This window comes from Loxodonta africana, chromosome 1 (genome assembly GCF_030014295.1).
Source record: "Loxodonta africana isolate mLoxAfr1 chromosome 1, mLoxAfr1.hap2, whole genome shotgun sequence".
Taxonomy (NCBI): Eukaryota; Metazoa; Chordata; class Mammalia; order Proboscidea; family Elephantidae; genus Loxodonta; species Loxodonta africana.
Window position 1 is genome coordinate 78479966 of NC_087342.1, and position 17065 is coordinate 78497030.

General features: G+C 40.2%; 2 non-coding genes across 2 annotated transcripts; both read right to left on the reverse strand.

Moving 5' to 3' along the window:
• Positions 1–10763: 10763 nt before the first annotated feature.
• On the reverse strand, positions 10764–10836 carry TRNAK-UUU (transfer RNA lysine (anticodon UUU)). The gene has a single exon. It is a non-coding gene; the product is annotated as a tRNA-Lys (tRNA).
• A 1985-nt stretch (positions 10837–12821) lies between these two features.
• Positions 12822–12895, reverse strand: TRNAT-UGU (transfer RNA threonine (anticodon UGU)). The gene has a single exon. It is a non-coding gene; the product is annotated as a tRNA-Thr (tRNA).
• Between the last annotated feature and the right edge of the window lie 4170 nt (positions 12896–17065).

A 17065-nucleotide genomic window follows, 5' to 3' on the forward strand; every position in this document is an offset into this window, starting at 1 on the left:
ATGTTATGGATTGAATTATGGTTCTCAAAAATATGTGTTGTAAATCCTAACCTCTATGCCTGTAGTTAAAACCCCATTTGGGATTGGGCTGTCTTTGTTATGTTCATGAAACAGGATTAGTGTAGGGGTGTATCCTAAGTTGGTTTTTACCAAAATATAAAAGGAGCAGATCAAGCAAACAGAGATGGGGAAAGCCACAGAGAAATCTCCAAGGAACCAGGAAATAGATGCTGAAGAGACAAGGACCTTCAACAAGAGCTGACACAGAGACGAAACCTTTCCCTAGAGCTGGTATCCTGAATTCATACTGCTAGCCTCCTAAACTGTGAGAAAATAAATTTCTATTTGTTAAAACCATCCACTTGTGGAATTTCTGTTATACCACCCCTAGATAACTAAGACAGCATATAAGGCTCTCAACTGAAATCCAAGCTTAAAATACAGCAAGTTTCAGAATAGAGGCTGTAATCATTATCTCTGTCCTCATAGAGTTGGAACTCTGGACTTGGCCACATCTCCAGACCCCACCTAGTGATTTGGCCAATCCTAAGGTCTACCATCAAGTTGCCAAACCTATAATACGAGGGAATCGTAGCTTAAAAATCTTCTTGGGATTAAGGAGGCTTGTACTCTGAAAGAGACTACTTTGTGGATAACAGACTGTTCCTCTTCCTCCCCGGAAGAAATCCCACCCCCACCCACTTTCTACTCTGCCCTCCCATGTATATCCTTCTTTCCTTGTAAAGCCACTGCTTTTTGTTTGATCCTACTAGGTACGGGACTTTTATTGTATGCCAACTTGGCTTTCCCCATTCTTCACTCTTACAAGAGCCAAAAGTAAGCAGTACAGAAGTTCACTGCAGAAGTATGCATTAGCTTCTTCAGGAAGGTTTTTCCACTTTTTTCACCGACCCTTACTTTACTAAGCATGATATCCTTCTCCAGAGACTGATTCCTCCAGATAACATTTCCAAACTATGTGAGACGTAGTCTTGCTCTCGTTGCTTCTAAGGAGCATTCTGGTTGTGCTTCTTCCAAGACAGATTTGTTCATTCTTTTGGGAGTCCATGATGTTCAATATCCTTTACCAACGCCATAATTCAAAAGCGCCAATTCTTCTTTGGTCTTCCTTATTCATTGTCCAGCTTTCACATGCATTGAGGTGGTTGAAAACACCACGACTTGGGTCAGAGGAGCTTAGTCTTCAAGGTAACATCTTTGCTTGTCAACACTTTAAAGATGTCTTTTGCAGCTGATTTGCCCAATGCAATGCGTCTTTTGATTTCTTTTTTTTATTTTTGTTTTTATTAGGCTTTAAGTGAAGGTTTACAAATCAAGTCAGTCTCTCATACAAAAATTTATTTATAGCTTGCTATGTACTCCTAGTTGCTCTTCCCCTAATGAGAACACTCCCTCTCTCCACACTGTATTCCCCGAGTCTGTTCAGCCAGCTTCTGTCCTCCTCTGCCTTCTCATCTCCCTTCTAGACAGGAGCTGCCCACATAGTCTCATGTGTCTACTTGAGAAAAGAAGCTCACTCCTCACCATTATCATTTCCTATCTTATAATCCAGTCCAATACCTGTCTGAAGAGTTGGCTTTTGGAATGGTCCCAGTCTCGAGCTAACAGAAGGTCTGGGGACCATGACCTCCACGGTCCTTCTAGTTTCACTCAGGCAATTAAGTCTGATCTTTTTATGAGAACTGAGGTCTGCATCCCACTGCTGGAAACTCTGGTGGGATAGTGGTGAAGTGCTACGGCTGCTAACCAAAAGGTCAGTAGTTTGAATCTGCTAGGCGCTCCTTGGAAACTCTACCCAGTGGTTCTGTTCTGTCCTATAGGATCGCTCTGAGTCGCAATCGACTCGATGGCAGTGGGTTTTGGTTTGTCCCACTGCTCTCCTGCTCCATCAGGGATTTTCTGTTGTGTTCCCTATCAGAGCAGTCATGGGTTATAGGCAGGCACCATCTAGTTCTTCTGGTCTCAGGCTGAGGTACTCTCTGATTTATGTGGCCCTTTCTGCTTCTTGGGAAACCCTGGTGGTGTTGTGGTTAAGTGCTACGGCTGCTAACCAAGAGGCTGGCAGTTCAAATCCACCAGGGGCTCCTTGGAAACTCTATGGGGCAGTTCTACTCTGTCCTATACGGTCGCTATGAGTCGGAATCAACTCGATGGCAGTGGGTTTGGTTGGTTTTCTGTTTCTTGGGCTCATAATTACCTTGTGTCTTTGGTGTTCTTCATTCTCCTTTGCTCCAGGTGGGTAGAGACCAATTGATGCATCTTAGATGGCCGCTTGCTAGCATTTAAGACCCAGATGCCACTCACCCAAGTGGGATGCAGAATGTTTTCTTGATAGATTTTTATGCCAATTGACCTAGATGTCACCTGAAATCACGGTCCCCGGACTCCCGCCCCTGCTACTCTGGCCTTCGAAGCATTTGGTTTATTCAGGAAGCTTCTTTGCTCTTGGTTTAGTCCAGTTGTGCTGACCTCTCCTGTATTGTGTGCTGTCTTTCCCTTCACCTAAAATAGTTCTTGTCTATCTAATTAGTGAATACCCCTCTTTCTCCCTCCCTCCCTACTCTCATAACTATCAAAGAATATTGTCTTCTGTGTTTAAACGATTTCTTGAGTTCTTATAATAGTGGTGTCATACGATATTTGTCCTTTTGCAACTGACTAATTTCATTCAGCATAATGCCTTCCAGATTCCTCCATGTTATGAAACGTTTCTTGGATTCAGAGTTGTTCTTTATCAATGCATAATATTCCATTGTGTGAATATACCACAATTTATTTATCCATTCATCCGTTAACGGACACCTTGGTTGCTTCCATCTTTTTGGTATTGTAAACAGTGCTGTAACGAACATGTGTGTGCATATATTTATTTGTGTAAAGGCCTTTCTTTCTTTCTATAGGATATATTCCAAGGAGTGGGATCGCTGGATCGTATGGTGGTTCTATTTCTAGATTTTTAAGAAGCACCAAGTCGATTTCCAAGTGGTTGTACCATTTTACATTCCCACCAGCAGTGTATAAATGTTCCAGTCTCTCCACAACCGCTCCAACATTTATTATTTTGTGTTTTTTGGGTTAATGCCAGGCTTGTTGGACTGAGATAGTATTTCATTGTAGCTTTGATTTGGATTTCTCTAATCGCTAATGATCATGAGCATTTCCTCCTGTATATTAGCTCCTGAATGTCTTCTTCGGGGAAGTGCATTTTCATACATTTTGCCCATTTTTAATTGGGCCATTTGTCTTTTTGTTGTTGAGTTTTTGCAGTACCATGTAGATTTTAGAGATCAGATGCTGATCAGAAATGTCATAGCTAAAACTTATTTTCAGTCTGTAGGTAATCTTTGTACTCTTTTGGTGAAGTCTGTGGATGAGCATAGGTGTTTGATTTTGAGGAGCTCCCAGGTATCTAGTTTCTATTCTGGTGTTTGTGCATTGTTAGTAATGGTTTGTACACTGTTTATGCCATGTTTTAGGGCTCCTAGCTTTGTCCCTATGTTTTCTTCCATGATCATTATTATAGTAGATTTTATATTTTCAGTTAGTTTTTGTGCATGGTGTGAGGTATGCATCTTGTTTCATTGTTTTGCAGATGGATATCCAGTTATGCACTATTTGTTAAAGAGACTGTCTTTTCCCCCATTCAACTGACTTTGGGCCTTTGTCAAATATCAGCTGCTCATGTGAGGATAGATTTACATCTGAATTCTCAATTCTGTTCCATTGGTCTATGTATCTGTTGTTGTACCAGTACCAGGATGTTTTGACTTCTGTGGTGGTATAATAGATTCTAAAATCAGGTAGTGTGAGGCCTCCCACTTTGTTCTTCTTTTTAAGTAATGCTTTACTTATCCAGGACCTCTTTCCCTTCCATATGAAGTTGTTGATTTGTTTCTCCAACTCATCAAAAAATGTCATTGCAATTTGGATCGGAATTGCATTGTATCTTTAGATTGCTTTCCGTAGAATAGACATTTTACAATGTTGAGTCTTTCTATCCGTAAGTAAGGTATATTTTTACACTTAAGTATGTCTCTTTTGGTTTCTTGCAGTAGTGTCTTGTAGTTTTCTTTGTATGGGTCTTTTACGTATATGGTAAGATTTATTCCTAAGTATTTTATCTCCTTGGGGGTTACTGGAAATGGTATTGATTTGGTGATTTCCTCTTCGATGTTCTTTTTTGTTGGCTTAGAGGAATCCAACTGATTTTTGTATGTTTATCTTGTATCCTGATACTCTGCTGAACTCTTCCATTAGCTTCAGTAGTTTTCTTGTGGATTCTTTAGGGTTTTCTGTGTTTAAGATCATGTCATCTACAAATAGAGATACTTTTACTTCTTCCTTACCTATCTGGATGAGCTTTATTTCTTTATCTAGCCTAACTGCTGTGGCTAGGACCTCCAACACAATGTTGAATAAGAGCGGTGATAAGAGGCATCCTTGTCTTCTTCCCGATCTCAGGAGGAATGCTTTCAGACTCTCTCCATTTAGGATGATGTTGGCTGTTGGCTTTGTATAAATGCCCTTTATAAATGCTTAGGAATTATGCTTCTATTCATATTTTGCTGAGTTTGTATCATGAATGGGTGTTGGACTTTGTCGAATGCCTTTTCTCCATCCTTTGATAAGATCATGTGGTTCTTGTCCTTTGTTTTATGTATATGATGGATAACATTGATTGTTTTTCTAATGTTGAACCATCCCTGCATACCTGGTAAGAATCCCAGTTGGTCATGGTGAATTATTTTTTTGGTATGTTATTGAACTCTATTGGCTAGAATTTAGTTGAGGATTTTTGCATCTAAGTTCATGAGGGATATAGGTCTGTAATTTTCTTTTTTTGTAATGTCTTTACCTGGTTTTGGTATCAGGGATATGCTGGCTTCATAGAATGAGTTTGGGAGTATTCCATCCTCTTCTATGCTCTGAAAAATTACCTCTAGTAGTAATGGTTTTAACTCTTCTCTGAAAGTTTGGTAGACCTCTCCAGTGAAGCCTTCAGGGCAAGGGTTTTTTTTTTTGTTGGGAGTTTTTTAATTACCTTTTAAGTCTCTTCTTTTTTAATGGGTTTATTTAGTTGTTCTATCTCTGTTTGTGTCAGTTTAGGTAGTAGTGTGTTTCTAGAAAGTCATCCATTTCTTCTAGGTTTTCAAATTTGTTAGAGTATAACGTTTCATAGTAACCTGATATGACTGTTTTAATTTCAGTTGGGTCTGTTGTGATATCACCCATCTCATTTCTTCTTCAGGTTATTTGCTTCCTCTCCTGTTTTTCTTTTGTCAGTTTGGCCAATGGCTTATCAATTTTATTAATTTTTGAAAGAACCAGCTTTTGACCTTTTTAACACTTTCAATTGTTTTTCTGTTCTCTATTTCATGTAATTCTGCTCTAATTTTTTTATTTGCTTTCTTCTGGTGCCTGAGGGTTTCTTTTGTTGCCCTCTTTCTATTTGTTCAAGTTGTAAGGATAATTCTTTGATTTTGGCGTTTTCTGCTATTTGGATGTGTGCATTTATTGGTATAAAATGACCTCTGAGCACTGCTTTAGCTCTGTCCCAAAGGTTCTGATAGGAAACGTTTTCATTCTCACTAGGTTCTATGAATTTCTTTATTCCATCCTTAATGTCTTCTATAACCCAGTTGTTTTTGAGCAGGGTATTGTTCAGTTTCCAAGTGTTTGATTTCTTTTCCCTGCTTTTTCTGTTATTGATTTTTACTTTTATGGCTTTACTGTCAGAGAAGATGCTTTGTAATATTTTGATGTTTTGGATTGTAATATTGTGATGTTTGATTTGGATTCTGGTAAGGCTTGCTTTATGACCTAATCTGTGGTCTATTCTAGAGAAATTTCCATGTGCATTGGAAAAGAAAGCATACTTGGCTGCTGTTGGTTGGAGTCTTCTGTATATGTCTGTGAGGTCAAGCTGGTTGATTATGGCATTTAGATCATCCGTGTCTTTATTGAGCTTCTTTCTGGATGTTCTGGCCTTCACCGAAAGCGGTGCGTTGACGTCTCCTTCTATAATTGTGAAGCTATCTATCTCACTTTTCAATGCTGTTAGAGTTTGTTTTATGTATCTTGCAGCCCTGTCATTGGGTGCATTTAATGTGAATATATGCTCCTGGTATATTGTCCCTTTCATCATTATATAGTGTCCTTCCCTATCCTTTGTGGTGTATTTAACTTTAAAGTCTATTTTGTCAGAAATTAATATTGCCACTCCTGCTCTCTTTTGATTGTTGTTTCTTAGATATATTTTTTCCTGCTTTGAGTTTTTGTTTGTGTCTTTGCGTCTAAGGTATGTCTCTTATATGCAGCATGTAGATGGATCCTGTTTTCTGCCACCCTCTGTCTCTTTACTGGTGTGTTTAGTCCATTTAAATTCAGCATAATTATGGATAGGTATGAGTTTAGTGCTGTCATGTTGATGTCTTTTTTTGTGTGTTGTTGACAGCTTCTTTTTCCCACTTAGTTTTTTGTGCTGAGTAGTTTATCTTTATACATTGTCTTTTCCTCTTATTCATTGTTGTTGATTTTGTTTTTGCTGAGTCTTTATGTTTTTCCTGTATTTTATTTTGATGTGTAGGATTGTTAGTCTCTTTTTGTAGTTACCTTAGTATTTACCCCTATTTTTCTAAGTTGAAACCTAACTTTTATTTCTTTATATTGCCTTAACTTCCTGTCCATATGAAAGACCTATGACTACATTTTTTAGTCCCTCTTTATTGTTCTATCGTTGTTATCTTTTACGTACTGACTTTTCTGTTCCTGTTTTAAGCATTTTTTAATCTTGATTTATTTTTGTGAATTTCCCTACCTGGGTTTATATCTGGTTGCTCTGTCTTGCGTCCTAATCTTGGGTTGATATCTGATATTATTGGTTTTCTAACCAGAGAACTCCCTTTAGTATTTTTTGTAATTTTGGTTGGTTTGTTTTAATTTTTATTGTTCTTTAAGTGAAAGTTTACGAATCAAGTCAGTTTCTCGTACAAAAATTTATATACACCTTGCTATATACTCCTACTTGCTCTCCCTCTAATGAGACAGCACACTCCTTCTCTCCACCCTGTATTTCAATGTCCATTCAGCCAGCTTCTATCCCCCTCTGCCTTCTCATCTCCCCTCCAGACAGCAGCTGCCCACATCGTTTCATATGTCTGCTTGATCCAAGAAGCTCACTCCTCACCAATATCATTTTCTACCTTATAGTCCAGTCCAATCCCTGCCTGAAGAGTTGGCTTTTGGAATGGTTCCTGTCTTGGGCAAACAGGCATTTAACTGACTTTGGGCCTTTGTCAAATATCAGCTGCTTATATGTGGGTGGATTTATGTCTGGATTCTAAGTTCTGGTCCACTGGTCTATGTATCTGTTGTACTAGTACCAGGCTGTTTTGACTGCTGTGGTGGTAAAATAGATTCTAAAATGAGGTAGTGTGAGGCCTCCCACTTTGTTCTTCTTTTTTTCAGTAATACTTTACGTATATGGGGCCTCTTTCCCTTCCATATGAAGTTGGTGATTTGTTTCTCTATATCATCAAAAAATGTCATTGCACTTTGGTTTGAAATTGTATTGTATCTATAGATCTCTTGGTAGAATAGACATTTTTACAATATTGAATCTTCCTATCCATGAGCAAAGTATGTTTTACCACTTATGTAGGTCTCTTTTGGTTTCTTGTAATAGTGTGTCATAGTTTTCTTTGTAAAGGTCTTCCAGGTCTCTGGTTAGATTTATTTCTAAGTATTTTATTTGGACTATATGAAGAAAGCTGTAGTATCAGGATTGGAGGGTGACTCTTAAACAACCTGCAATACACAGATGACACAACATCGCTTGATGAAAGGGAAGAGGGTTTGAAGCACTTACTGATGAACATCAAAGACCACAGCCTTCAGTATGGACTATACCTCAACATAAAGAAAACAAACATCCTCACAACTGGACCATTAAGCAACATCGTGATAAATGGAAAAAAGGTTGAAGTTGTAAAGAAGTAGATTTTACTTGGATCCACAATCAACATCCGTGGCAGCAGAAAGCAAATGATGCATACTTTTGGGCAAATCTGCTGCAAAAGACCTCTATAAATTGTCAAAAAAGCAAAGATGTCGCTTTAAGGACCAAGGTGCATCTGGTCCAATCCATGGTGTTTTCAGTCATCTCCTAATGCATGTGAAAGGTAAACAATGAACAAGGAAGACTGAAGAAGAATTGGTGTCTTTGAGTTATGGTGTTGGAGAAGAATATTGAATAAGCCATGGACTGCCAGAAGAACGAATAAATTTGTCTTGGAAGAAGTGCATCCAGAATGCTCCTTAGAAGGAAGGAAGGGGAGACTTCGTCTCACATACTTTGCGCATGTTATCAGGAGGGACCAGTCCCTGGAGAAGAACTCCATGCTTGCTAAAGTAGAGGGTCAGCCGAAAAGAGGAAGACCCTCAATGATATGGATTGACACAGTGGTTGCAACAATGGTCTCAAGCATAAGAAGGATTGTGAGGATGGCACAGGACTAGGCAGTGTTTCATTCTGTTTTACATAGGAACACTGTAAGTCTGAACTGACTCAAGGGCTTAACACTTAACAACAACAATGTAATGATGTGATTACTTCCATGATTCAATTTGATATAATGTGATCCCTTTCATGACAGGATCTGCTGTGAGTAGTGAATCAGTCAAACAGAGTTTCCTTGGGGAGGTGGCCTGCTTCCAATATAACAGAACTTTCTGGAAAGGTTCATGGTCTTTTGCCTCCACTGCCTCCTTCAGCAGCCTCCTGTTTGTCTGTCTTCTGGTTCTTGGGACTTGAGCTAGCGGCTTTCTTGCCATCTTGCCTGCAGACCTTGGGATTTGTTGGTCTTCGCAGCCTATGAGCCATAGCCCTGCTGTCTAACTTGCTGATCTTGGATTCACCAGCCTTTAGGGCTACATGAATCAGGAGAAGTCTCCAACCTGAGCCACTTTCCAGCCTCTACAATTGCATGAGCCATTCCCTTAGTATAAATCTATGTATGTATTTATTTGCTTTACTGGCTTTCCTTCTGTAGAGAACCCAGCCCTAAGACAATAGTTGAAATGAGTTCCTTGTAGACAGCATGCACAGGCAGTCCCCAGGTTACGAATGTCCAACTTACAAAACGACCTGTTTTGCCCTTTAATGTTGTGTAAATTTGCCCTCTGTTTGAAATGATTGAACCAAACCCTACTCAAAACAAAATCTTCATCACAATCACCTTCACTTGCTGTACGTGCAACTTTTAATTCATTGAAAAGTCTTCCAGCCTTTTTTGTGCTAAAGTGCTAAAGTAAGGCTATAGAAGAACCATATGCAACTGTTTAACTTACCTACAAATTTGACTTAAAGACACAGTTAGGAAAGGATCTGTTTTGTAACCCTGAAACTGCCTATAGTTGTGTCATATTTTCTAATCCATTTTGCCAATCTCTGTATTTTAATTGGTGTATTTAAACCATTTATATTCAATGTAATTATTGATTATTCCAGAGCTTGATTCCGGCATTTTATTTTTTTTGTTTTCTGTTTGTTCTCTCTCTTTTTTATTTCTCTGTTTTCTTTTTTCTTGTCCTTTTATGGATTATTTGAATTTTTGGTGTCATCATATTACCAGTTCAAGTTAAGTGTAGCAACCTTACCCCCCCTTTTTTTCCCCATTACACTTATTCATTTATAATATAATTATTTTAACTACTCACTGTACATACATTCAGAACCCCATTAGATAGTGTGATACTTTTTGCCTCAACCATCAAACATGATTTAGGAAACTCAAGAGAAGAAAAGCTTACTGTGTTTATTTGTATTTTTGTTTACCATGCTTTTTTTTTTTCTTTTGGTGTTTCAAGATTCCTTCTTGTACTATTTTCTTTATTTCTTGAGAACTTACTTTAGCCATTCTTTTAGGGTAATTCTGCTGGCAGAAAATTCTATTAGCTTTCCTTTGTCCCAGAATGTCTTGATTTCTCCTACACTGGATTCACAGTTCTTTCAGCGCTTGAAAAATGTGCCTCTTCATTCTGGCCTCCATGGTTTCTGATGAGATATCCATTGCCATTAAAATTGTTTTTTCCCATATAGGTAAGGTGTCATTTCTATCACTGCTTTCAAGATCTTTTTTTTTGTTTGTTTGTTTGATTTGCTAAGTTTTGGTTGACATATTTCCCCCCATTCAACTGACAGAGGAGCCTCTCCTCTAAAAACCACATAAAAATCCAAAACTCCATGTCAGCAGTCTATAGAGTTTCAGAGTTATGTTTAGAAAACAACTTCATAAGGCTGTCTGTGAGGATTGGCAAATTCATCATGTAAACATTCCACACCCGTAAAGCAAAAAGTAACCACAGTTTCAATCAACGTACAAACAGAACTATACAAACTTTTTTCTGTAGTCAGTGAAAGGCATTACGTCTTTTCTAGCTCCCCAAATCTAAAATATCCCTAAATCTTGACCTTACCTTTCTCCTTGCTAACTCTAATTTTCATCATCCATGTATTTTTCCTCTGCATTACCGAAAGGTTTGTCTTTCTGCCCAGAGTGTGACAAAACAGACTGTGACTGGGCAAACTGATACTATTTCTTTTTTTCATTCTGGCTCCCTTCAGATTCCTGTAGAGTAGTGATTAGGAAGAATGGAGTAAAGAAGCAGAGCTTCTAAGAGAAGTAACTAGGGTAAACGGAGGACTTCTACCTGAGAGAACTAATTAGAGTAAAAAGAAAGAACGCCTGGACAGGGACTTGAACCCTGGACCCTCAGATTAAAAGTCTGATGCTCTACCAATTGAGCTACCCAGGCTCTAGGTGAACACTTTGTGTGTGCCCAATTTAGATTTATTTACATGCCCAGATGGCTTGTAGTATCATGCACTTAAGTAGTTTTCCTTGATTTCTCTTCATTGCCAAGATTTTGTTTGAAAGAGATGTTGTAATCCCTTGGAGCATTTCCCTTCCGTCTCTCATTGCTTTGTATGTCTTTAGGTTTTAAGAACCAGAGTGTCATCCTCTAGAGAAAGCACTGCCAGGTTTCAGACCACTCTGCTAGACCCAGAGGGCATCATTTCTTGCAGGTGTTGTGATTTTATCCCTTTGTTTCTTATTTCCATATCTTCACCTATTCTTCTTGAAGCAACTCTCACGCTACTATTCTTCGTATCCCCCTGCATTGTCTTCCATACAGCCTTGGGATACAGGAGAAAAGAGTTGAAGGAGATAGAGTTTGAAGACTGACGAGAAGTTCCATAATGGTGGGCAGGCAAAGGAGCCTGGGTTTAACCTTCTGCATCCCTGTGCTTGCTCTTCTTAATGATGCCACTTGTCTACCATGTGTGAGTCACTCCTTTTCATTTTCTTTTTCCTCCTCCACCTCTTCCTTCTTCTTCTCTCCCTTCTTCATGTTGTTATTCACTGCTGCTCACATCCAAAGGAAAAGGGTAATTATCTTGATGAATTAGTATGCATTAGGACACGCCATCCAGAATATGACCAAAGATAGTTTGTAAGTTTTGCCCTAAACCTGGAGAACATACTCTACGTGGGATCTGGGAACAAATAGAGAAGTTTTGGGGTGAAGGAAAGACTAACTTCTCTGGGGAGGAAAGACAGCATGGAACATGGGAAAAGACTATTGTTTATTTTTTCCAAATAGCTTGGCACTTCCAAGAAACCAAGACTATGTAAAAACTGAGAGTATTTGTAATTGCTTTACTGTAGGAATTTATAGATTTCTCATCTTTTCTATCCTACCAATATACAAGGCATATTTGGGGGGTAGGTCACATAAAACTCCCTTGGATTGGTTTGTGGGTCAATCCAAGGGAGCTAAAGAAAAATTTTAAACAAAATACCTGGGGGGGGGTTAGCTTTTCAATGAGACGAGCCCCCTCCAAGCTATTTTGGCTGTCTTCTTCCCACTTAAAGTAGCTTGGAACTCACCAAACTGCACCTCAAACATCGGGACCACTCTCCCAGGAAGGTTTGGAACCCACAACACTGGGCCACCTCCATACTGGGTGATTCTTTTATTTGTTGGTAGAGGATCAAGTTGTGAAAACCTATGTTATGAATGGATTAAAATAAAATATTTTCCTGGAATTAAAAGTCGGCATTTCAACAAGGGGAGCTCTTTGAGCTTTCAAGCCTTTCTCCCTGGAGCAACGCCATTTTATCTTTGAGACAGAAAAGGTCTGAACATACCAACCTAACCCTGTATGACGTTGTTAATGCAACTGATAACATCTTCAAAGACCCTATTTCCAAGGAAGACCACATTCACAGATACTGGGGGTTAGGACTGCAACATATGATTTGGGGGGACACAATTCAATCCATAACACAGCTGTATGTATATACCATACATTATTCAATAGTCCTCAATTAATGGGTATGTGGGTTATTTTTAGTCTTTTTCTATTATAAATTTTAAACAGATGAGTCACGTTCATATTTCATTTTGTATTTTTACCCATGTGTTTTTGGAACTGATTGTTAACAAAGGGTTTGCTGGATGGGAGAATACTTGCCAATAACATTTTGCTAGCTACAGCTGTATACATTTTGAATTTGTGCATATGGCATAGCAGAAGCTCGATAAATTTTTGTTGGAGAAAAAGAACTGGCGTAATTTAATGCAAAAACTTGCATAAGGAATTATTTAGGATGTATCACTTTTCCTTTGGAAGTGAGAATTCTCCAGCCACAACTGCTTATGATTAATAGAATCAGAATTTAGGGGTAGCGAGTAATAGAGAGGAAACTGGTTTTCCATTGAAAGGAAAAATACCAAGGCCCTACTGGGAGTCGAACCCAGGATCTCCTGTTTACAAGACAGGCGCTTTAACCAGCTAAGCCATAGAGCCCACGGTGTATACACTTTTGCACTGGCCTGTCTTGTCTGATTAGATGAAATATTGTTGCTACAAAGCCTACACGAAGTGCAGTTTGCACTGAAAACATGGGCAAACTCCAAAAGACGTTTTGCTTACTTATGTGTGCTGTAGAGCTAATAAAGCAGGGAAAGTTTCGGGCACCTTGAGTGTCTGGGCCAATAATGCTTCAATTAGTCCAAGGATAACCCTCAGTAGAAGTCCAGGATGCCCAATCGGTCTAAATGAGATAAAGTTTTCTAAAAAAATAAACTTTGCTGTTACTGTGCCTAGTCTTAGGTAACTTAGATTCTTCTTTCGAATGCCTTGAGGGTCTATAACAAGGGAATTACACTGAGAGACTCAGATGGTCAGGTTTCGCATAACTTGTGCCCACAGCAACCAGTGATTTGCAGGGGAAGGAACCGATGAGAAGACTGGGAGGGTCGAATTCAGCTACAAAGCCTTCCTTAAACCATCCCTTCCTAAAAATCCCACAATGCCGACGTCGAGCTCTATAATGACTCCAATCATACAACCAGAGTTGTAGAACATCTTGGGGAAAGGGAGAGGCGAAGTGGGGCCGGCTGGCCGCATGGGGTTCCTGGGTCCAGGTACAGTCTTCCTAAGGTGAAGAGTCACCACCACCCGTGCGCCGTCTACTCACCCAAGGCTGGTTTCAAGCGAAGTAGGTCATCTGCTCCCAAAGAAAGTAACCCGGCCCTTGCACCCTGCGGTGACCCCAGCTTTCCTCCCCTCCCCTGTTGTATCCTCCTCCTCCCAGGACGCTCAGAGGGCGGGGCCGGCTGATTGTGAACTTGACTGCAGCTCTAAGCCCACGAGAAGGTCCCCCGTGGGACTGTAGAAGAGCCGTGGGACTCGGGGTGAAGCTGCAGGGCCTAGGGCCCCTAGGACCCACGGGCACTGAAAAGCCTGAGGGGATGAGCGAGGAGGGGGAGCGGGACACGGGAGGGCAGACCCAGGGACCCCGCCCAGACCGCGCTGGTGAGGTGACAGCTGGCAGGACAAGTCCTCTCAGGGCCGGGGGAGAACGCCAAGACAAGCGTCCATTGCAAACGGATCCCCGCTCTGAGATTTAGGAATTAAGAAAAAAAAGACCATCAACATATTCAGTAAAAGTGGAAGATCTAGTTGCACAAGAGGAAACTTTCTCAAACACGGATACGTATACACACAACACACACACTCACACAGAACCAAGACTCCATTTCCAGGTAGGTGGGGCGGGAGCTCCTCTGTTCTCTGGTTGTGGGCATAAATAATAACTTCCCGCTGCCCAACCCCTAACCCCAGGTGCGGGTGAGGAAAGACATCACCTCCGCCTGGTCAGGGTCCTCGCATCACGACTGCCGTCGTAATTTTTAATCATTTTCTCAAGATTTTTTCTTTCTTTCTTTCCTGGAGTTTAATGGATTTTTTTTCTTTGGCTGTCTTCACACTTTGTGATATCTGGCTATCAAAAAAAAAAAAAAAATCATAAAGAGACAGCAAAAGACCAGACTTGATGGTCTGACTGAGACTGGAGGAACCCCAGAAGGCGTGGCCCCTGGACTCTCTTAGCCCAGAACTAAAACCATTTCAGGGGCCGACTGTTCAGACAAAGAATAGACTGGGCTATAAGACATAAAATGATACTCTTGAAGAGTGGGGTTCTTAGTTCAAGTAGATACACGAGACTAGATGGGCAGCTCCTGTCCAGAGGTGAGATGAGGCAGAACGGAATAGGAGCTGGTTGAATGGACATGGGAAGGGGTGGAAAGGGGGAGAATGCGCGGTCACATTATGGATATAGCAACTAGGGTCACATAACAATGTATGTGTACATTTTTGTATGAGAAACTAGCTTGAGCTGTAACCTTTCACATAAAGCACAATTTAAAAAAAGAGAGAGAGAGACGACAATGGAGCAAGCTTAGGTCTTCAGTGTCCCTGCTTGAGGGATGGAAAACCAAACTCGTTGTGGCCAAAAAATATAAAAGTCTCATCCCTGACTCTCTTGCAACCCTCTTATTCCTCCAGTTTCTCCTTCCACAGGCAAAACAGTTTCTTGGGTATATTCTGTGGATATTATTTGCTCCACTTTTTATTCAAATAAGGAAATTCCAAACACTTTTCACTGCATCTTGGTGTTTTCACTTCAGGTATGTTGTAGTGATTTCCAAATCGAAACAGAAAAGGGCTTCTTTCTCCTTCCCTTAATTAAAAAAGAAAAGAAAAGAAAAACCAGCTGGGTCAAGTTGATTCTGAGAACTACCCCATGGGGGAGTAGAACTGCTGCATAGGGTCCCAAGGAGCAGCTGGTGGATTCAAACTGCCAACCATTTTTGATTAGCAGTCAAACTCTGAACCACTGTGCCACCGGAGCTCCCTTCTCTGCTTGGCAGTATAGAATTCTATTGCATAGCTATATCATTAAAAAATAACTTGCCCATACAAACAACTCTGCAATAAGTAATACTGCCTGACATTTCAAATGGGTGTGAGTACTTTCTATACGTGGAATTGCCAATGCAGAGTATGTGACTTGCGATGGTAATTCTAATGGATCTTGCCTAATAACCATTCCCATCAGCATGCCACAATGGTCTGGTTTGTGGCACTATTGCAACGGCTTTGAATTATAATGAAACAATGACAATAACGATAATAATAAACCCATTGCCTTCTAGTAGATTCTGAAACATGGTGAGCCCATGTGTTATAGAGTAGAGCTGCTCCACAGGGTTTTCTTGGCTATAATCTTCAAGGAGGCAGATTGCAAGTGCCACTGTGTGAGTTCAAACTGCCAACCTTTAGGTTAGTAATCACCAAGGGACCTTTATATATACCAAGATAGGCCCTGAGTGAATGACACATTCAGTTATTAACATAGAGCAGACAAGCCTTTGTTAGGCCACCCCAAATGTACTTGGTCCAATGCAGCCACTCAGAAATTGAAAAATAAGTATGTATTTAAGACTCCACTTGTAATCGAATTGGCAAAATGAAAAACTCAGATGTCGGGGAAATAAACACATAAATGAAAATATGATAAAGATGGGGTTATGGATTGAATTGTGTCCCTCCAAAATGTGTATCACCTTAGCTAGGCCATGGTTCCCAGTATTGTGTGGTTGCCTTCCATTTTCTGATCTGATGTAATTTTCCCCTGTGATGTAAATCCTAATCTCGGCAAGCAGTTGGTTAAGATTAGGTTACTTTAAGGAAGATTAGGGTGGGATGCAACACCCCGTCTGAGATTGTAGCCCTGATCAGATGTAAGAGTTGTTTCCCTGGGTTGTGGCCTGCATCACCTTTTAGATTACAAGAGATAAAATGAGAGAGAAGTGAGCAGAGAGATAGGGACCTCAATACCACCAACAAAAAAGTGCCAGGAGCACAGCAAGTCTTTTGGACCCCGGGTGCCTGCGCTGAGAGGCTGCTAGCCCAGGGGGAGATGGTTAACAAAGACCTTCTTCCAGAGCATGCAGAGAGAGAAAGACTTCCCCAAGAGTTGGTGACCTGAATTCTGACTTCTAACCCCCAAGAATGTGAGAGAATAAATTTCTATTTGTTAAAGCTGTCCACTTGTGGCATTTCTGTTATAGCAGCACTAGATAACTAAGACAGGTGGCAATTCAAGTCGATAGAAATGGATGGATTATTTGATAAATGATGTTGGGCTAATTGGGTAGTTATCTAGGAAAATAAAAGATTACATCAATATATCATCTGTGATACTTAAATTCCAAGTAGATATAAAATTTAAATGAAAAATAAAGCCAAATATAATTACTGGAAATGCAAAGACAGAAAGTTTACATAACTTTGGGATAGAAAATCAATTTTTATGCAAAACTTAGAAACTATGGAAATTTGACATAATTCACTACATTTAAAAAATTCTGCCAGGGGGGCCGAGATGGTGGACTAGGTAGACGCTACCTCCGATCCCTCTTGCAACAAAGACTCGGAAAACAAGTGAATCGATCACATACATAACAATCTACGAACCCTGAACAACAAACAGAAATGGAGAACGAACAAATACGGGGAAGCAGCGACTGTTTTCAGAGCCTGGAGCCAGCATCCCAGTCAGGTAACCTTGGCGCCGGGCTTAGGTCTGGGCCCAGGGGAGCTGAACGTAAAAAAACTTGAGACGGC